The 22528-nt window shown below is 40.6% G+C and overlaps 1 protein-coding gene across 12 annotated transcripts in view; it reads left to right on the top strand.

The window, feature by feature from the left end:
• Positions 1–3714: 3714 nt before the first annotated feature.
• The window catches only part of FHOD3 (formin homology 2 domain containing 3), a 450149-nt gene continuing 431335 nt past the window's right edge, over positions 3715–22528 (top strand). For all 12 annotated transcript variants that reach the window (XM_080379989.1, XM_080379988.1, XM_080379997.1 and 9 more), the window contains exon 1: positions 3715–22528. This exon is cut by the window's right edge and continues 15862 nt beyond it. The gene's annotated coding sequence lies outside the window, so the exon portion shown is untranslated.

Raw genomic sequence — 22528 nt, 5'->3', positions numbered from 1 at the left:
AACGGTTACTCAGGAAGACAAACACCATAATGCCAAATGCCCCCCCCTTCCTTCTTCCCCCAATTTATATACTCAGCATGACATCCCAAGGTAAGGAATATCCCTCTGGCTAGTTTGGGTCACTGGTCTTGGCTGTTTCCCCTCCCAGTTTCCCGTGCCCCTCCAGCCCTCTCGCTGGCAGGGCCCCAGAAACTGAGGAGTCTTGAACTTAGTAAGTATAAACATCACCCAGCAACAACTAAACCATCAGTGTGCTGTCAGCATTGCTCTCACATCAGAGCCAAAACACAGCACTGTACCAGCTACTAAGACAACTAACTCTATCCCAGCTGAAACCAGGAGAAGATGCCTGAAATCACTTAGCAAAAACCCAGCAAAAACTATATGAAACTGCAACCACTTTTTTATAGATCCCCTCAACATAGGATCTATGTTTAAGACAAAGGGTAATATTTGTTTGATTATCCACAAAGTACTCTTTGGCTGCTCAGTTTTAGCTAAGGCAATTTAACATCTGAATTCATTCTTCTTTCCTCATTGCAAGGGAAATTTAACCCCCTTAAAGTCTTGCTAAAGCCTTTTATATGAGAAAGGCAGTCTCATAAGCTTGCTTGAACCTAGGCCCAGCTGAAAGTTCAAATTCAATAAAGAATTATTTGGAATTTGTACTAACAGGAAAAGGAAAAAAAGGCTTTCAGAAAAAGTAAGTTCAGAAGTCCACATTTTAAGAAAACCAGAAGTAGTATATCTGTGCATGAGTAAAATTGGTCTCTAAGACAATTATTTAAAAAAACCCTCATCCCTAAAAAAAGGGGGTATACATATACAGATATGTAGTAAAATTGTTTAAAAAAAGATTCAGAGTGAAGTGTTCCTGGTACCTCTATCAAAAAGCAAAAATAAAAATGAAGAGGTAATTACATAGTCATTCCACAGGAAAGGAAGAAGTGGAGGGAACAGAGGGAATACTCACTAAACAAGTCACAAATCAGCACCTGTGAGAAGGGCAATGGAGCTGGTGAAGGGTCTGGAGCACAAGCCTTATGAGGAGAGGCTGAGGGAACTGGGGTTGTTAAGCCTTAAGAAAAGGAGGCTTGAGGGGACCTTATTGCTCTCTACAGCTGCCTGAAGAAGGCTGTAGGCAGGTGGGGGTAGGTCTCTTCTCCCAGGTAACAAGCAACAGGACAAGAAGAAATGGCCTCCAGTTGCTCCAGGGGAGGTTTAGATTGGGCATTCGGCAAAGTTTCTTCACAGGGGTTGGTCAAGCATTGGAACAGGCTGCCCAGGGAGGTGGTGGAATCATCATCCCTGGAGGGGTACACACAGACGCGATGCTTTGCAACATGTTTTAGGGATGGCCTTGGCAGTCCTGGGTTAATGGTTTGACCTGATGATCTTGAAGGTCTTTTCCAACCTAAATGATTCTATGATTCTATTTGGCTAAAGCATCACTGTGTGCTAGAAGCACAGCTAGTACACTTTGTACTGTAGCGTCTTTTTTTGTCTTCAGATTATTTACCTCAAAACTGGTTTGGAAGAGAGTTTTTTTTCCCTTCTCTAGTGGTCCCAGTAGGCTTTCAATCTTCTGAGTGGTATCAGCTGTCTCCACAAAAGAGAAGATAAACACCCAAGACTCTGAAAATGTGCTCCTTTGGAAATATGCCTCTCTCAACACAATTGTTAGCCCCATGTAAATGCTCTTCTGTAGAAGCTGCACATACATTTAGGCCTGCAGGGACTATGCTCTGACCAAAGGGCTTTATGACAGCATGAAGTACTATGTGTACTTGGGATGCATTGGGAACAATATCCACTGCAGGTGGAAGAAAAACTCCTCCTTGGAAGTGACAGAAGACACTAATTACTTTCAGTTTAAAGCTGAAAATACACACAGTTGCATGGTGTTGCACATCACTAGGCAACATCTCCATGTCATCAGTCCTTCCACTGACTTCAAAGCAGAACAAATTTCTTTCATGAAGAAGCATACTTTCATTAGTGCCATAGCGACAAGGACTAATCCCTCCCCCCCCCCCCCCCCCCCCCCCCATCCTGCCATTCCCATTTCTCACTGAACAGGAAACTAAATCTCAAATCAGCTTTCCCTTTTTCTTGCACAGGTACTCAAGAAAGGCCTTAAAGAATAGCTGTTTAGGAAACAGCAGGGAGAGCAGCTTTTGAAAACATGAACCCTACTGTGAGCATCTTTCTTGATGGATCAAGACCTGTATTTATAATACGGAAACTAAAATAATCCTGCCACATAAAATGCTCATTTTCAGTGCCTCAACTCTTAGTCACATGCGGAACTTCAATAACCGTATGTATGCTGCAGTATAATTAACAACTCCATTACTCTTACTACACAACTTCTAATGTAGCTTAGAGACTCAATTAAAGGATAAAGTCTACAGCGTTCAAATCCTGGTGGCCCAAAAGCAAGTTTTGAGCAAAACAGTAATTTGGTATCTGCATGCATTCATATATACAAGGCCACTTAAAATGATTTTACTAAGCTTGACAGACAGCAAGATTGGTTCTTGAATCAGATCTCCCTCTTTTCTTCTCACTTTAGCACATTAGGAAATCCATTTTTCTTCTTAGATGATAGGGGGAGAAGTGGGAAGAGAAACACAAAAGCAAGAGTCTCATACTTTTTCAAAAGCATTCAGAAGAATGGGGGCTGGGGTGCAGCTGTTAAGGCTGACCATAGCAACAACAGAAAAAAAAAATAAAAAAGGTCTTCCCCATCCGTACACATAAATACTGTGTTTAACAATTGAAACAACTTCCTAGTAGTTTTGACCTGAGATGGCAATTAATAGAAGACAGTATTTCTCCTTTATTTAAATTTTATCTTTGAGTGTCAGGCTAGTTCACTTCCAGTGTCAGTACTTCTGCTTCTACAAAACGCTGAAGACTATTTTATACGAGAATCTTACTGAAATTATACCCCACATCATTGCTTAAGCAAACAAGAGAAACAGAACTGGAAACAGCACAAAAAGGAAAATGTTTGTATTTTTAGAAGACAGACAACATAACCGGCTTATACAAGCACTTCAGGTTTGATAGCAGTTCTCCTGGAACTGTAACTGGATGTATTTCAGGCTTGCAATTACAGCTTTAGTTGTTCTCTTTGTATAGCTACAACATACTTTAAGAAGGTAACTAAATATTAATTAATAGAAAGGGCTATTCCAGCACTCAGGTTTCCCCTTTAATTCTTACAACAAGGCCTTTTAGCCAGTTTTCTATAGAATTGAGTCAATCAATAACTCAGTCTGGCAAATAAATTTGATACAGAAAGAACCATTGCTAAGCAAATGCTAGGCAGTTTGATAGTTTGACAGGAAATGTGTTTGTAGATTAGATCAGGAGCAAGGAGACATGTGGCGATCCAAAAAAACACCAGTATTTGGGCTTGAGACAGGCTAGTTCAGATCGTATATTCAGTTGTTCTTTTGCTTGGACCTAAGATAAAACATTACATGTCAGGTTTTCAAAAATTGGCTTAGCTTTTAATAGTGTCTCTCTTTTTCCTCATTAATTTGTTGAAATACAGGCACCTATACATGTATTTTACTAAATCTGCCACTTAAGTTTTACTCATAAACAGATCAGTTAAAAGTTTACCATCTATTTTTTTTGGCTGGCAATTGCATCAATAGAGCAATTGCACATAGACTGTATAGTATACTGTTCTATGAAGTATAGTGGCCTTATTTATTTCTTTTTTCCAAATACAATAAGTTATCATGTTATAACTCTGGCTGCAGTGAGGGATAAATGAGGAAAGATTACAGTTAAAGGCTCACTGCTTTAAGTACTATACTACATCTTTTAAGAGTAGGTAAAGATTTAGGAGATTTCCAATCTTTATCAGCTAGCAGTACAAACTACACAAGGGAATATTTCTATCCTTTGCCAGCGTTTTTAAGTATTAGGCCAAGAAAGTATTACAAATACTTTTATTTAGCTCTTGAAAGACTTGTGGTTTTAGTAATATAACAGGTATTAATACATGAATGATATTGCTTTAATACACGCCACAATGTAACCTGCTATTAAAAGCTTGGCTTTCCTTTTTTCTCCTCTCTCTGGCTTAAAAAGAAAACCTATAATGGTGGGTTTTTTCACTGAGGAAAGTATATATATAATAAATAAATAAATAAAGAATAAAGTTACATTCTTCTTTATATATAAAGATTTTAGATTGGACTAGCAGTGCTCCAGGCCAGCTCTGACAGATATGGTAAACACAATTTCAGACTTTGTATTAAAAGAAAAAGCAGAATAATATGTTCTTAAAAAATAATGCAAAAAGAATGGTGACATAAAGGACTGAACTGAACACTGAAGGAATAATTAATTTTTTAGTGCCAGGCCATCAGATAATTTTACCTATTTGCAGTCATATTTTTAAAGGTTATGAGGTGGGTTTTATTAAGAAATTCACCTTTGTTCTGTCTTACTCCTGTTTTTCTAGTCCAATAAAAGCCACAAAATTGTTCATAAGTGCTATGCAGTGGGAATACATAGTAGACATCCACGTTCCTGCAGCTGGTTCACATATCTAAGTCATCTCAATAGCTGACAGCATTTATGTAGAAAAAGCTATGTGGGAGAGCCTTCCCCATCTCCATTTACTTCGCTTTACAAGAACACAGTTCAGGAAAATAGCTCATCCCCTGCAAGTAGCCACTCCACAGTGGAAAATGCAGCAGTGCAAACTGAACAGCAGCAGATGAGGAAATAAGATCCAGAGAATACCTGTTTCCATGGTTTATCTTCTGCTACCTCTTTTCTGCTTGGAACAGGGCAAAGGCTTACAGCTACCCGATTTAGTGGAACCTGGTACAAATTTAACCATAGATTTATTATTAATTCGTCCCAAACCATATTCATAATTAGTATGTAATTATAATAAAGATAGTAAGCATATTTTATATATTTATGTATTATGCTATATATTATTATAATTCATATCATAACAATATATTTCTTATTAATTTAATATTAATTCAAAATCAAATTCTCTACAGAATTCAGGGAGGGCAGATATAAAGGAAGAAAATTCTCAGGGAGCCTGTCTGTAGGAGATACAGTTTCCACAAGTATCAGGCATGGAGAAAGATTTGTCAGCCTGGCTAATGATCATGCTCTATCTAAAAAATGAGCCAGTTAACTACCTAAATGTCATAAGCTAACAAGTGATTATTTTCTTCTAAGAGCGTTCTGTATTTCACTGCTGTTCAAAGTTGCTAGATAACTTCATTCTCTACATTTATTACAGGTTTGTTGTCCTAGGTTATCTGCCAGGGACCAGGCACACAGGATTTCTCTCCTTTGCATGCGTCGGTGACCTACTGATTAGCTACTTTTGCAAAAATTAGAAAGGCATTTACATTCATACATACTTCCTTCCTACAGAACAGACCACAACCGATCATGATGCAGGACCTAGAGAGTGGACCTGTGGGTGACACCAGGTGTTGACTTGCTCCACCAAGGTACGCCAGTTCCCCACACCAAGCATTTCCAAGATCAGCTGTAAGCAGAAAAGTAACAACTGTACACACCTGCGGCCAGAGAAAAGCTCCATTAGTTCCCAGAATTCACCCAGCTGCACAGTTACCTGCATAGGTAAGTTTCCACAGGGTGATATTTCAAAACAATCATATCAACACTGAGACTTAATTCCCTTTGCCCTCTGAGCAGCTTCAAGACCCTGAGAAGGGAACACATGAAGGGTTTAATTTTTAGCCATGCAGATAAGCAGTTTTTCACAACAGGAGAAGAGTGGTATTTTACAGCTTTCAGGTCAGTCAGTGCAGCAAGATCTCTTTCACTTAAATTCACCACAGGATTCAAAATCCAAACATGTCTGGTGCCTGCTAGCAATGGAGCAGGGGCTATTACAGCAGCATTGATACCTGGGCTTTTTACTGCATCTGCAGACCTGGCACCAAGAATGCAGTGCAGAACGGGTAGCCTGCTGAAAGCAGAGGTTCTCATACACCTGGCAGGCAAGGTTGAAGACTGCACCCTGACCCTAGCCGCAACCCAGGAGATTACTTAGAAAAAAGGTACCACTTGTTCCAGTGGTAATATGGATGTAAAATTAAAAAAAAAAAAATATGCAGAATGTGAGTGCCCAAATTCTTTTTTTTTGGGGAAAAAAAAAAAAAAAAAGACTTTACACAATATGGCAATATGGCCATGTGCAGTGAACTAGCAGAGGAAGGCAATCAAAAGCAAGTTCTTTGCTTCAGAAGAGATAAGAGGGGAGTTTCAACACTGTAGCTGCTTTTGCTACCTAGCCATGAGCAGCACCCCTTACATCAGTCTGAGCAGGTAAGACCTGTGCTGCAATTCTTACTACTCATCTGAGTGCCCTAAGCATGGGAGTAAATTAGAATTCTCTCTTTCTTGTGCAAAATGAGTATCAGTAGATTCCAAGCCCTGTTTTCCCATAAATATCCCATTTCCTGCAAATTACTGCTCTTTCTTGTTAGTTGGAATCTTCAGATGTTTTCTGTCAGAAGAGAAGATTTAATCTATATCTTTCCATATTCTAGGTCAGTGATCTAACTCCTGATTTCCAGTTTAGGATCAGGCAGTCTCTGGTCCCGGTACTTTCACTCTGCTGCTGTCACTTCCTTCAAACCTGGAAACTTCTAAGCAAGTACTGCCAATTTTACTTACATTACACAACTAACAAGTCTGATTCAATACCAGAACTCCTGTAACAGAGGACAGCAGAGAGAAACAAGCTTTACCCTGAAGACAGCCAAACTGAACTATCTCCATTGTACATACTGAGCACTGGAGAGATCAGACAAGTTGCCAGAGGTCACATAAGAAAAAATCTGCAATACCATAAGCCGGGATGCTCTGAATCCCATTCAGTGCTGCAAAGCATCACTTTTATTTAGTCTTTTAACTAGAAGTACAGGGAAAGCTTTACCTCCGTGAGCCTGGAAGGCAGGTTGTTTCTCAGGTTTTATCAATTGTGTGAGTAGTTTTGTTTATCTCCCTAGTGACATTTCCCACTGCTGCTGCTCACAAGGGTCTCACACTGCAGCGGGGGAGAAAAGATTGCTCTTTTCAAAGCCAGAGAATATGAAACCTTAAGAAATCACTAGAAGAGCAGACAGGCAGGCAGAGCATCCTAAAGCACTTCAGCTCCTCCCTTAATCAATTGAATTGCTTTCTAGCTGATTGGGCCCCTTAGGCTTTCAAATCCCAGCATACAGGCCAAGTATTAAAAAACTACCTTTTGGTCTAGGATTTAAGGTCAATTCCAAGTATGAAATGTTCACAAAAATACTCAAGATGATGGCAAAAAAAAAATCGGGGAAGCAAATTAACCTCAGATGAAAGCTCGTAATAGTCTTGACTTCTGACTTCTGATGCTCTCCACATTGAAAGAGGGTTATTATTCCCTCCCATTCCGTTAAAAGAGAAAATCCCAAGCAAAAGCGAAAAATAAAAAATGGATTTTTTTTGAGGCGACACTGCCACCTACTGTCACTGCTATTGTTTGCTCACTTTTTAATTAAGCCTCATTTTACAGCCCATCAAATAAATGTCTGGTGAGAACCAAAACCTTTCCCTTCTCTCTCAATCCAAACCTGTTTGAATTAACCCCAGCTCTTATCTTCTGCTGAATATACATCCTCCAGAGACAATTCAGAACTCTATTACTGGCCTTCATGGCTAGAACGGACAAACAGATTTAATGGAGAGCAAGCTCATTTCCCAGTCCATGTTCTGCAACTTTGACTCCTCTTTTATTTAGTTACTCTTGTCCTTTCCAATTCTAGTTTGTACAGTGAACAAATACCAGCTTCCTTTTATAATTAAACTCCAAAGTTTTTGCTAATTTCCTTGTATATATTCACACACAGATTTTATGCTCAGATCATAAATACTAGGACAGGCCCAGAAAATACCTAAGGGCACAGCACAGGTTCATGTATAGCCCTTCTCAGTAAAACTGTGCATCACTGCTACTCACATAGACTTCATTAGCAACGTTGATAAGAAGGCTCATGCAGCCAACATCTAGCTCCCAAGACAGACCTTTAGATATGCCTCTACTGAATCTATCTCCTGAAAAAGCCCAGTTAGAAACTTCCAAAATCACCTAGCAGGTAGGTGATATGAGATCATGAATAATCTCTTAGACTTTGACCTGAAAGCAGTCTCCAGGTTGCCTGACAACCCTTGAAATGGCTATTTCCTTAGCAATGTTGGGCTACTGCAGAGAAAGCCTGCCAGTACCATATGCCACCATGCTTCCAAGCATGGCAGATCATGCTTTGAATATATGCATGCCTTTGCACTTTGGTGACTTTTCAACTTTTGCTATCCTGGGAAAAAAAAAAAATCAGTGGTGAATTGATTAGTCAGAGTGTTGAAAACAAGTATGTGTGCATGTGTTCATATATCTGTATTGTAATGAAAACAAAAGGTAGGACCTTTGAGCATCTTACTCTGAGATATAATGGGAAATAACACGTATGTCACTAAAGGCTGCTAGTATGGTCACAAGTGAATGAGTGACATAACTGCCAAAGCCATATTTCTGCTATGCAAACATTTATGCATTAAATTTATACATGAGTAGTTCCAAGTTAAAGTGAATGTATTAATATTGTTATGTGTAAGCACTGAACAGGTGAAAAACAGTGAAGGATCAGGTGTTTGAGATAATTTCTGGAACTGTTGCTTGGTTTCTTAGTTACTTTTGGTGCCTTGTACAAAGAGCAGTGCTTAGAGATGGTCAAAAAAGTCACAAAATAAGTTTAGATTCAAACGCAAACATTTCCATATCAAAAGTCAGTTTAACATGATTACTGCCACAACTAGAAGAACGAGTAGCAAATCCCATCACTAAGCCAGAATTTTCCATTTCAAAGGTAGAATGTTCCTTGCACTAGCATTGGAAACCTTGCAGAATAGTTTTTATTTTTGCAATGCTTTACATGTAGAAAAAACTCTCCCATACAAGAATGAATAATTTCAACCTTTGGTATCAAAGAAGCTGAACTGAAAGAATATGCATATTTTGAAGAGAAAAAGGAAAAACATTGATTTTCTTTCTAAAATTGTGGACATTTTAGAGGTTCTCTGGAGGTCAGGGTGCTAGGTTTTGTTCTAGAAATTTCTAGAAACAGCAAAAGAAGGCAGAACACATTTACTTTTTAAGCGGTTCTATAGTTCATCACAACTTCCAAGTACCACTGAGGGAAGAGAGCAGCGAATAAGCAGGGCTGTAATCCCACTGGGGCAGCCCAGTGGGTCCTGGTGTCCTTCTCCAACTGCCGTGGTCAGAGCTCACCAGCTGCTCAAGGTTCATCTAGAGGGGGGAGACCTAGATTCATCTGCCTTCTATTACACATCTAGAATTAAGATAATTTTTAAAATTGTTTTTTTTGCCTGACCCATTCCTGGTGGCTTACAACCAAGGTGATGATTACTTATCTGCTGGATCTGGCCCCATCTTTTCCTTGAAGGTGCTGAAGGTAACCCCCCTGCCTCCTTCAGGCCCTGTTTGCCCACGCACATCCCTGTGACAATTTGAACACGACCTGTGGTTACAAGATGCACTCTCTAGAGGCCTTGAGGGGGACACAAGGGTCCTACGTGTTATCCTTCCTCTCCCATTAAAACAAGAAAGCCACTTTGGTTTACACACTTTTAATCTTTCAGAAGTGTACTAACAATTTAATTCCACAGCAAATGTGCCAGAAACATTATTACAACAGCAGTTTTGAAGAGTTTGATCATTTCTTGCCAGTTGTTTTTCTAATGTGTTTTAAGTAACAGAAACTTCAGTACCAAAGGAAGTTCTTGGCAAGAGGGGATCATTGAAGCATAAAAACTCATTTGAAAAATAATTACTTTGAGTCAAGTCAGTCCTGTATATTCACCAGAAGCTGTTAAGTCTTCCAAGTCAAAATAACAAATGAGCAAATAAATCAGGGGGGAGAGGAGGCAATAAAAATGGATGTATTTTAAAAAAGACCCAATAGCAAAGACTGGTAGGGAGCTGTTTCTGCACAACTGGATGTAATGATACTGCGATATAGTATCTGGGGAATATTTTCTTCAGGTTTAGTGGATTTAACTGTGCTCTAAAGAGGAAACCACCAGATCAACAAGATATGTACACAGAGCAACTGTGTGCTGTATATATTCACTGGCAGGGGAAAGTCATCGGGCTCCATCTGTTTGCTTTTTCTGGATGACTTTTTTAAAAAAACTTTTGTGGTGGATCTCAGGCTGAATCTTGGTGGTTTTAAGCAAACTTTATGGCATGGGAAAATTGTTTGATATGAGTAGAATGCACCGTATGGTTGAATTGTAAGGCCTCTATAAGCATGAGTCCCTTGAGGGTTTTTTGTATTTATAAATATAAATTATATTTCTTTATACATCTAATCTCTTTATAAATATAAATTATAAATCACAAATCACTTTATTTCTTCTCCCTATAATTCCTGAATTCTTGCCCTTTGACATAGCCGAGCTACCACGGGTAGCAATCAAACGCACAGCCCTTGCAAATAAACAGGAGCTTCTGGGATGGAGGGACACAGGGCTGTGAAGACATCAGGAAGCATGACTGGACCCAGGATGACCTTGCCCTCTGTGCCAGGGCCCATCCCCATCATTGAACACCAACTGGAACAAGCACAGTCGAGGACATGGTCACTCCTCTGTAGCTGGCAATAACTAGAATACCAGAAGGAGACCTAATTCCGTTGTATTTTTCACTTAACTTCTTTTCAGTGATTTAATTGTCCCTTTTTATATAACAGCTGTTCAAGATTTGCTACAGTTCCCTCCCACGCCTCACAATCTACTTTACCCAATTATTCCTGCCATTTACCTTTGTTTTTCTAGCTTTTGCTACCACATGAGATCAAATTCCCCCACAGCTCTCCTACTGAGTGTGAGTCCAAAAAGCCTTTTAAGTACATGCTTGTATACCAAAGTAAAGTCATTAACTTCTAACAGGCTTACTAATATTAAGCATAGACTCATGTAATTTACATTGCAGGGGCTAGTTTTTGTGGAGCACTGACCTCCAGGATCTCATTCCACAACCTTCTTTCCAGCCCACTAAGATAGTGGGGAGCTAGCAATACTACATGTGCATAGTCCATGCTACAGATAACACAGAGGATTGATACTCACTGCCTGTCATTGCCTTTATCTCAGACTAAGAAGTTTTTATCTCAGAATTCAGGTAGCCCTGTGAAAAACTGAGTGAAAATGAATTGCATCTGACGAATCATATTGTCACCAGCACCTCCAAACACAGGCCCTGGAAACTAATGTTATTTTAATATATATAAATGCCCTCTTGTGGAGATTCTGATATCAGGTTTTCTTATTTTAGGACTTAGTCCAAAGTCAGTTGTTCTTGGAGGGATGTTTTTTTTCCCCCCCCCCTAGAGACCTGGTTAACAAACTTCCCTGCAGCAGCAACACCTGGCTCCATCTCACACACACTTGGGAACACCTTGTGCCTCAGGTAATGTAAAAGGGGGGACATGGGGACACAACTGCTTTCATGTTGTGTGTTTAGGAAGGCCAAGTGACATAAAGGCTCATTATTTCCTATCTGTGGTGCATGGACCTAAGTGGCTTAAGTCACCCAAGCCTGCCTGGCCAGTCCTTAAACTGTGCATCTTCAAAAAAAGAAATGAAAAAGCCTGCTGGGTTGTTATCCTACCTCAGACTTGGAGTAAACCGGAATTAAAATCAAGTATACAAATCATACCATAGTCAGACATGACTGAAGTGTCCTTACCACAAATGTAGTTTTTTTCCTGTAAGGTCCCATAGGGGTAAAAGGGATTTCTTGTGTTTCAGATCACATTATGTCATACAATCCCCTTCATAAATACCCCTTAAAAGCTTAAGGAGGCATTTCGCAAATCCCAGTTCAGACAGGGCAGCTTGGAGGCCACCAGCTGTACCCAGTTCCTACTGACTTCATGATGCAGGCTCACCTACAGTGGCGCCAGCACCCCAGCACAAGCGCCACCATCACAGCAAAGAGACACAGAGGCAGCAGCTCCTCGCAGTTCACCTGTCCCTTGCCCTGTCTGAGATGAGCCACAGCAGCCAGACTCTGGGCTGGGCAGGAGCTACCAGAGGTACCAACAGCAGCTGCTGCTGCTTCTGCAGGCAGACCTCAGAAAAGGCTGCTCTACCTCTGGAAATCCACCATTAAAAAAAGGCTTCCTTCCAGTCTTAAGTATTGTCCTATTGGTATTTCCAACGACAGAGACTCCACCAACCTGCATGTCTCCCACTCCACCTTTTGTACTAGCAGTATCAGAGATTGAGCTGTAACACTAGTAGGAGCTATTTAGATTTGAATACTTTCTCTTAGACTATCAGACTGCAGTTTTGGGTTCCTCAAATGTTACCCAACAAAATGCAAGAACGCATCTATACAAAAACCCATTATGTTAAAACTGAGAGTACAGGAAGGGAAAACCAGTAAGGGTTGCGATCTTCCAGGGCACATCTACATTTACTGCATAATGGGAAATGTTACATTTGAAAACCATTGATAAGGTGACAGAAATGCAAGTTGCTATACTACCTGGTATTAGCTGAAAACCCACTTTATGATTTCAAAGCTTTTTGGGGGGGGAGAAGTGACAAAATTCTTTTCCTACTAATTTCTTTGAGAAAGATGACATCACCTTTCCAGATCCTTCAATGAGAAGCTAAGAGTCTTCACTCTGTCTGTTAACTAATTCAACTTATAAAATGTGTTTCTATTCTTGATAGCCATGTTAACTATGACTAGCTTATTTTGAGTAAATCGGGTATGCCCAATAAAGTTAAGAAATAGAAGGTATTTTTAGAAACAATCTATATGGCAGAAGTTAGTTATACTTCCATTTTAATTTTCCACTATAGTTTTCAACTTACTTTGTTCAACTTGAAAATTCCTAACAAAAAGAACACCCATATCCCCAGTGTCCTCTTGACTTATTCACAACATCTAGCTCCCAAGATGATCTTAACGACCATGCTTTTCTCAGCTTAGATGTTCTTTTTAGCCTGGAAGCCAGCAGGAATCTTGACTTATTTTTAGTATTATTTTCTTTAAAAATCTTGCAAAGGGTATTTCAGAAAAAGTACAAACTTGTACAGAGTGCCACTCAGGCTAGTAGATTACAACAAATCTTTTTACAAGCATCCTTGAGCCTCAAAGCAGCAATTTGTCTCTCAAATGGCATGCTTCTGAGTGTTTTTATATCATACTCTCAATTTTTTTTTTCCTTTGAGTACAGCACAGAGTTTTTTTGCTTAAAGAATTAAATTATGATTCCATTCAGTCCTAAAATACAGGCCACTTTTTTTGTCCTTGAACCCTGATAATAAAATAACCTCTGGCCTTTAAGCAGCATTGTCTCCAACTCAGGTTGGTAGTAAATAAAACTGCTTAGCACATTTCCCAATACCACCAGGGCTTTTCAGGGTTAGCATAGTAGTTCCCTTGTAATGTCTTGTGTAAATCCTTAGCAATACACTGTCAGTATCTGGGAATCATGGCTGCAGTCCAGTGTACATATACTATATTATTAGTCTTTCTTGCTTTTCGAAGGCACATCCCAGTTTTGCATTCAACACTAGAGATAAAATGGTTACTAGACACCATTCCTAACATGCCAGAGCTGCTACCATTATCTGTCTTTTTCTTTTCTATTGCAGAATTCTTGTTCTTCTGAGTTCTTGAAAGATCAGCTTCTACCTGCAGATGATTTTAATGACTGCATGCACTACTTTTAAAGTGTAAAATATGTTTGAGATGGTCCCAAAATTAATTTGTAAATAAAGTGAGCTTTAAAGTCTGGATCTGTAACAGGCTGCAATTTCCTCAGGTTTCAAGTGTATGGAAATATGGGATGGCAGTTTGTCCACACAAAGAGAAAAACAGCTATGAAAGCTACTGGAAAGCTCAACTGCCATCTAACTACTTCAGAATTAAGGAGTTTTCATGCATTTCAGTAATGAATACTCATGATATATTTGCAAATACACTTTTTTAATTAATAGTAATCAAATTGTAAGTTTACAAGTCTTATGGAGTGTTAAAGGACTATTAAGGACTCCTTGAAATAAACCTAATAGCAATATATATTTGACATTCATGATTCCTTCTCACATTCCTTCTCACCTCACCACAGGTATATCCCACAGTCGTGGTTTAACCCCAGCCAGCATCTAAGTACCACACAGCCATTCATTTACTATCCCACCCCCAGCAGGATGGGAAGCAGGGTCAGGAAAAAGGTAAAAATCGAGGGTTGAGGTAAGACCAATTTAATAATTGAAATAAAATGAAATCATAACAATAATAGTAATTACAAATGTAATGAAAAGGAGAGAGGGCTAAAATCCAAAGGGAGAGGAAAAAAAAAAACGAGTGACCCACAGTACAATTGCTCAGCACCAATGCTAACAACTGCTGACTGATGCTCAGCCAGTCCCTGAGCAGCAATCTACCAGACCCTGCCAACTCCCCCCATATATATGCTCAGCATGATATTCTGTGGTATGGAACATCCCTTTGGCTGGTTCAGGTCACCTGTCCTGGCTGTGTCCCCTCCCAGTTTCTTGTGCCCCTCCAGCCCCCTCACTGGCAGGGCCTAAACAACTGCAAAGCCCTTGACTTAGTATAAATATTACTTAGCAACAACTGAAAACCTTGTTTTAGTGTCACTATTATTCTCATACTAACCTAAATATAAGTATCACTATTATCTTCATACTAAACCCAAAACATAGCATTTTACCAGTTACTGAGAAGAAAATAAATTATCCTGGCCAAACCCACGACAGAATCCACCCCTTATTCCATACCATTTATGTCATGCTACACTTTCCAATACACCATTACTTTTCACCTTTTGATTTAAAAACACAAATATAATTCCCTTATTCTATGGACCATCCCTCTAAAAGTCCATTGAGTTCATTTAGTCAATGACATCGGGCTCCATCCGTCATAAGTCTTTCAAGAAAGATGGTGCAAGGTGTTCATTTGTTGCATGTTGAAGCCAGTTCTCATTCTATTATCGCTGCACTGGTCCAGTTTCATTGACATCCATTCTTAAGTAATGTAGCAAAGGAAGTCAGGTTCAGTTCTCCAAATCCAGAATGGCAGAGGCAGGGATTGCAAGGTGCCCAGTGCAATGACAGGCACATAGAAGCGACAATGTACAATGTTATACAGCAATTAACATCACACTGTTTGATTCATTGGCTATTTTCACCCAAAGTCAAATCCCCTTAAGGCACACAGACTTGCCCATTCTCCCACATGACTCTCCAAGTGCACCCAGGTCCTTGAGCAAAAGCAATCCTGCACATGGGTTTGCCTTTGCCTGAGGCAGGAATAACCCAGACTCTTCCCCAGCTTATTTTTTATGTGCTATACAGGAACTTTGTCCCCTTCTACAATATGTAAAAGCTTTGATTGGGCAGGGCCAGCTCAGCTGGCAGACTAACCAGGTGGCTTTTGCTAAATAACTAGCTGGATGTTTGAAAGTCCAACCACCCATTGCTTTCAGCGTAGTCTTTAACAGGCCATTGTACCATTTGATTTTCCCAGAGGCTGCTGCACGATAGGGGATGTCATGACCCACTCGATGCTATGCTTTTTGGCCCAGGTGTCTATGAGGTTGTTTGGGAAATGAGTCCTGTTGTCTGACTCAATTATTCTTTCTGGAGTAACGTGTTGCCATAGGACTTGCTTTTCAAGGCCCAAAATAGCATTCCGGGTGGTGGCATGGAGCACAGGATATGTTTCCAACCGTCTGGTGATTGCTTTCACCATTGTCAGTACATGGCGCTTGCCTCAGCAGGTTTGTGGGAGTGTGATGTAATCAGCCAGGCCTCTCCACATTGATCAGCCATCATCATCCATACCAGAGAGGCTTTAATCACTTGCCTTGCTTAATTGCAGTGCACATTTCACATTCATGAATAACCTGTGCAATAGTGTCCATGGCAAAGTCTACCCCTCGATGATGAACCCATCTGCATGTTGCACCTATTCCTTTATGGCCTCAGATGTGATGGGCTTACTCTGCTATTAATAATTCACCCTTATGTTGCCAGTCCAGATTCACCTAAGCCACGTCAGTCTTATCAGCCTGATCTACCTGTTGATTGTTTTGAAGTTCTTCAGTGGCCCAAGTCTCGGGTATGTGAGCATCTACATGATGTCCCTTTACAGCCAGGTTCTCTACCTGGGCAGCAGTGTCTTGCCACAATGCAGCAGCCCACACGGGTTTACCTCTGTGCTGCCAGTTGCTCTGCTTCCATCGCTGCAGCCACCCCACAGGGCATTTGCCACCATCCATGAGCCAGTACAGAACTAAAGTATTGGCCATTTTTCTCATTCAGCATGTCTAAATCCAGCTGGATGGCTTTCACCTCTGCAAACTGACTCAATTCACCTTCTCCTTCAGCAGGACTTGTCATCAGGGGCTCCATATAACTTTTCTACTATATGGCAAGACCCATCAGTAAACAAGTCATATTGCTTCTTATGTTCTGGCAATTTATTATACAGTGGGGTCTCTCCAGCACATCACCTTTTCCTCTGGTGAAATTCTGAAATCTTTACCTTCTGGCAAGTCCATAATCACTTCCAAGATCCCTGGATGACTGGGATTTCCGAGTCAAGCTCATTGTGTCATGTGTGATCCACTTACTCCCTGTAGCATCAGTTGCATGATGTGTAGAGCAGACCCTCCCTTTGAACATTCAGCCCAACAGTGGCAACCAGGATGCCAGGAAGAGCTGCACTTCAGTACCGATTACAACCAAAGCAGCTCAAAATCCTTCATAAACTGCCAGTATCTCTTTTCAGTTGGAGCATAGTGGGCTTTGGATCCTCTGTATCCCCAACTCCAAAAGCCTAGGGGTTGACCTTGAGTCCCTCCCAGTGCTTTCTGCCAGAGGCTCCAGGTAAGAGGTAAGCACCATCATCCCCAGCTGTGGTGTAGAGCACTTTTTAGGTTTTTTTTTTACATCTTGCTCTGTCCAGACTGGTGCGAGTGTTGCTGGATAAACTGTCTCCTGTTTAATTTTTCAAAGGCTTATCATTGCTCAGGGGTCCATTTGAAAGAGTTATTTGCTAGAGGGGGCTCATCAGAGTCACTTGATAGAGAGGGCTTACAAACAAACTCTAATTTGGAATGTGCATTCTCCAAAAATCCACACCACCTAACAAAGCCTGCATGTTTCTCAGTTGGAGACAAAGCTGTTATTTTGTTGATCACATCCATTGGGATCTCACTGACAACATCCATCTTGCCATTTTATTCCCAAAAACTGGATCTCCTGTGCAGGATTAAGTCCTGACCTTAGTTGGTTTTATGACAAAACTGGCTTTCAGACAGATTTAAACCATTTTCTTCCCTTTCTCAAAAACTTCTGCTGTATTGCCAAAAATGCCAAAAATTCTCAGTAACGTTTTATAGACAAAAAACAGGCATCTTGATTTTTTTAAAAGGTTCTCCAACTTCAGACCTGTGGAATTGTCCATTCTGTTATTTCAGGAATAAAATTACAGTCACTTCAGTTATGGCCTAGTTTTATTGTACCTCATTTTCAGCTGCAAACTTGGTGCTGCAGGTGGCACCCTACGCCTTGTAAAGAAATCAGTCCCCTTCAGCACAGTAAGGCCTCAAGGTTTGCTCTCTTCTCAGCACAGTAGCTGTATAAAGTCTATATTTGATTCATTAATTAGCAAATAATGACACTTATCTAAAAAAGAAGAATTTTTTACAGCCACCTTACATGCAGTGATACTCTGTGCACTTCACCAGTCTGCAGTAATATGTAAGCAATGCTGCCCTCGGTGTGGTACACCTGTTTTCACTAGGTTAAGAAAGCTGTAGCTTCCATACTTGGAGTTGAAGTTTTGGGAGCACCTAAATCTTAATAGAAGTATCCAGATTTTTAAAATATATCTCCATATATTTAGAGGGCAGAGGCATAAGAAGTTTAAATAAGGAAGCTGCTTGGCAGGTTTCACATGTAGGCAGACTACTGCATTGTACAGCAGTTACCAGGGGAAGTAACAGCTTCCCCGTACCCCCTTTGCATGCTGACTTCCCATGTTTACTGAGGTCCAGAAAGAGCATTTATATCCTTATATTTTGTTTTCCATTTTGTGTCTACTTTAGTTATTATATTGCAATCATTTCGGTGGAGACACTCTAATACATATTTGGGAAAAGCCTTACACCAGTGGGACTCTGTTCCCCACTGATATCTAGGCATTATTATGAAACTAAGCATGAAAAGCTTATCAATAACATGTTTAGGAAAGATGTTTTCATAACTTTGCTTTTTTTGCTGTTCTCAAAAAATAGCTGATTCATAATGAGCTGAGTCCATCTGAGGCTCTAATATACCATCCTATGGGTAAAATGAAATCCAAGGGAATAAAAATCAGATAAAAGAGTGAGAAACTGCATTCTGATAACCTGTTATTCAGAGTGCAGCAAGGTCTGAAAAGAAGTCAAGTAGAAAATAAGCACTAAATGTATTTATAGGGATACAACACCTCCAGGAAGCAGTTATCAGATGACACAAACTCAGATGGTGAATAAGAACCTTGATAGGAATGAAGAAATTTATTAACTACACCCAAAGGTATGAAGTCCCTTTTCTCTTTCTGAAAGAGGCACATTTCAGTGAAAAGCAGCTATACTATTAGCAATACATAGCAGCGAACATGTTCAAGGGAAAGGATGTGAAGGCTTTTGCTGCTACTCATTTGGCAAAATGAAAAGATTATCAAACAGGTAACCTGATCTGAACACAGTAGAAAGCATGACAACAAGGAACTTACCCTCCCTATTTTAAACGAAGCATTTGGGGTTTTGCAGGCCAATCTCAAATTAAGTTCTAGGAACAAAGGAAAAAGTTAACCTATATAATATTATGACTGTCAAAGATGTTACAGACAAGCCTATCCCTGCTTTTCTATCCTGTGAGTGAATTTTCAAGAACATTGCCTTTATTGCAGCCTTTTCATATGATCCACATGGGAAGCATAACATTAAGACAGTCACTAACATGCTTAAATGTCACACCCTAGTAAAAAAAAAATGTTAAGAAAATGCAAGGCAGCTAATCTCCCTGAATTTACAGAAACATAGCAATAGGCTTAAAGGTGGCAGTGAAGGAGGAATCACCCATGTTACAGATATAGTTTAAGCATGGCAGCTCTAAAGAATAGCATCAGATAATACTTTTCAGTTGACTTACAGAAAAAAAAGAAGAGCCATCAGCATCATTTATCTTTCCTTCATAATCATCATTTTACCCTGGGGAAGCTCAGAAACTTGCCAGTGCCCTAGTTGTCCAAACAGGCACTAATTGCCCCATCATTAAGGGCTGAAGAGGCCGAAGACAGATTTTGGAAGGAGCTCATAGGCCTCCTTCAAGTGTAAACCCATGTGTCCTCATTGCACCAACTCTAAACCATGTTCCTCCTTGGAGACATTCAAAAGCCATCTGGACACGGGTCTAGGCAACCAGCTCTCAGCGGCCCTGCCTGAGCAAGGAGGTTTGACAAGATAACCTCCCAGAGGTCCCTTCCAACCTCCACTGCTCTGTCATTCTTCAAAACCAGCAGGCAGGCAGACTGGATTCTCCCTTGTTTCTGTTCCATTCACAAAGAAAGTGAATGAAATCCTGAAACAAGACATCTAGCATCACACCAGCTTTTGCCAAGATGGCTGGGTTACCTCCCTCCAACAGGCAGAGTTTTGCCTACAGCAATAAAATCCACGTACCCGTGTCACAGACTCCATCCTTTGCTAATTTCAGTTTCCACCACTAAAGTAATCCAGTCTCTTCCCACATTCCTATAGCCTGCTTGCCAGATTACATCAGGTTCATGCTCTCATTAAAGCCAGAGGTATCTGTGAGACGTAAGCAGGCACACACTCCCAGCCAGTTGCTACTAAAGGCAGCCAGGTTTAACATTCCTAAAAACACAGCCTGATTATTCAGCCATCTGCCAAGCCAGACCATTGTCATCTGGAGCCTTTTCTCACTGTTGACCATACCAACACAGTTCAACTGCCTTGAACACCCAAAGTCTCTGCAAACTCATTTAGTTTTTCCCTATTTCCTTGCTGAAGCCTTATCACCCAGACCTTTTATATCACCAGGCCAGCTCACACACCCCAAAACCTTGGGCAGAACCAACCACAGTATCAAATGCAACATTTTTTTTTACTCCAAATTATTTTAGCAAAGCCCTGTTACTCCAGCAGCTGATAGAGGTATAGACCTGACAAGTACCCTTAAACATAAGGGGACATCCTATATGCTTTTCTAAAGCACCTGACAGCAAGTTTTCTTCCAGCCCCACACTTTTATGGGGAGGAGACAGACAGACAGATGGATAGAGAGGTGGACAGACATATATACATGTATATATATATATGTATGTATATGAGGGAGCCTGCAGTCAGGGCCCTGAGGGCACTGGTAGGCTTTGATGGCCCTGACCACACTTACCTGTCCCGTCCGTGTCGTGTCCCGTCCCTTTCCCCACCCACCCCCCCGCCCCAGCCCTGCCCATGGGTCCAGGGGCTCTATTTAAGCTCTGGGGGCTTTATCTTTCTTTGAGCTGTGGGTACGTTTGTTCCTGGTACTGTTTTCTTGTCTTTCCAAATTGCTGCTGCTTTTCCTAAGTTGGTCTTAGACTGGGCTTTTTATTTTACCTTCTAGCTCAGTGGGGTGCTGGTGAAGCCTGTGGCTATCTTGCTCTTGGCCTCCTCTGCTTAAGGGCTGTGCCTCACTGGTAATACCCTTGGCTGTGTTGTGGTAGCCTTCAGGTTCTAGCTTGTTCTTCCTCATGGAGTAACCTTGCTCTCACCACTACCTGATGAATCCCCTTGTCTTTGTATATGCTGTCGTGCCTTTCCTTAGACATTTGGTGTACATGTGGGCTTGTGAGTACAGGGGTTTTCTGAGAGAGTTTCTCCTGTGTGTAGGAGAGGGAAGAAGTAAGTTTTGGGAGCTGATACTGTAGGTGGGAACTTCATGTGTGAGTTAGTCCATTGTAGGTCAGCCTGGATGTGAGGCAAGTTCACTGGTAGCCTCTGCTCCCAAACCCATCAGTTTCTGGACTCTGAGCGTAAGACTCACGTGATCAGCTCCCACCGTACAAGCACTGTGTGGGATGGTAGAGGGGAGGTACAGTGCCCTTCAGCTGTGGCTGTCCTTGGGATTCTTCACGCCCTGTACTCAAAGGGAATTTTCTGAAAGGCCCATTCCCCAGATAGCAGCATAATGCTGATTCCTCTTCTTCCTCCATGTGACTGCATGTCTGTGACATGCATGTCTGCATGTCTGTGACAGAGCCAAAGGCCAGACATCTGCCATTGCTTTTTCATATAACACAAGGAGACTGAGGTGCTTGCCTGTGAAAAGGCAGGGGATAAAATATTAGGTGCAAACTGCAAATACCATGAGATATCCCGCTTGGTTGGCAGCAGAGCTGTGGGAAGCTGTGACTAAGAACATAAATGTGTTGTGCATGGGGCAGCAACTGGCTTATCATTTGATCATAATGCTTATTTCTGGAAGATGTCAGTCAAAATATTACCATGTTGTAATGAAAATGTTTTTCATATTACTTTAATTGGAACAGGTTGAGTTGTGAAGCTGCTTACTCCCACCCATGAAGAACAAAGGTTTAGGAAGACAAAGGCGGGGAGAGTTGAAAGACAGGAAAAGTGTAAGAATGTAAAAACTGAGATTACATCAATATTTTAAAGTATGGAAAAAGGTAGTAAAGCAAATACTAGTTTTCTTCATTACATTCCTGGTGGTTTATGACTCTTAAGCTTCAGTTAATTGACATACCTAAGCAAAGATGTAATGTAAATATGTTGCTAGCATTTTAAGTTACATGTAGAAAATACAAACAAGAAAGTTGCTAGTCTTTGTGTAGCTAAGTTTATTTTACACAAAATGTTTGCATGTTTATTATAACATTATACCCTGAGAACAGGGAGTTCTCATATATCTACCAACCAGCTCTGAGTGACATGAAAGAATTAATTTTCTGGCAGTGGTGATCTGGAACACAAAATTTATTAGGTAATGTCAGTGCCAGCATTTTTAGTACCCTTTAGCCCACAGTAATTAATTGCAATGCTAACTTGACCTAATAACACAACTGCAAATACTAGTCTGGATATTCCACACATTTTTTTTCTTCCAGGACTCAAATACTTGTGGTTTTTCTTCAGAATGTCCTGGAACAAACATTTGTGGCATGTCTAGACCTGAATTCAGTTAACTCAAGTTAATTGGTAATCAATTAACTGGAGGTAAAATAAGACTAAAACCTCTATTCTAGGCATATTGCAATCCATCAGGCAACAGAAAAAGTCCTGCAGCCTGACTCTGTGTGATCCTCATCTTTTCTGTTTAACAT

The sequence above is a fragment of the Falco punctatus genome (assembly GCF_963210335.1).
Source record: "Falco punctatus genome assembly, chromosome: 3".
NCBI classification, from domain to species: domain Eukaryota; kingdom Metazoa; phylum Chordata; class Aves; order Falconiformes; family Falconidae; genus Falco; species Falco punctatus.
This window is presented reverse-complemented; position numbering and strand designations above follow the sequence as displayed.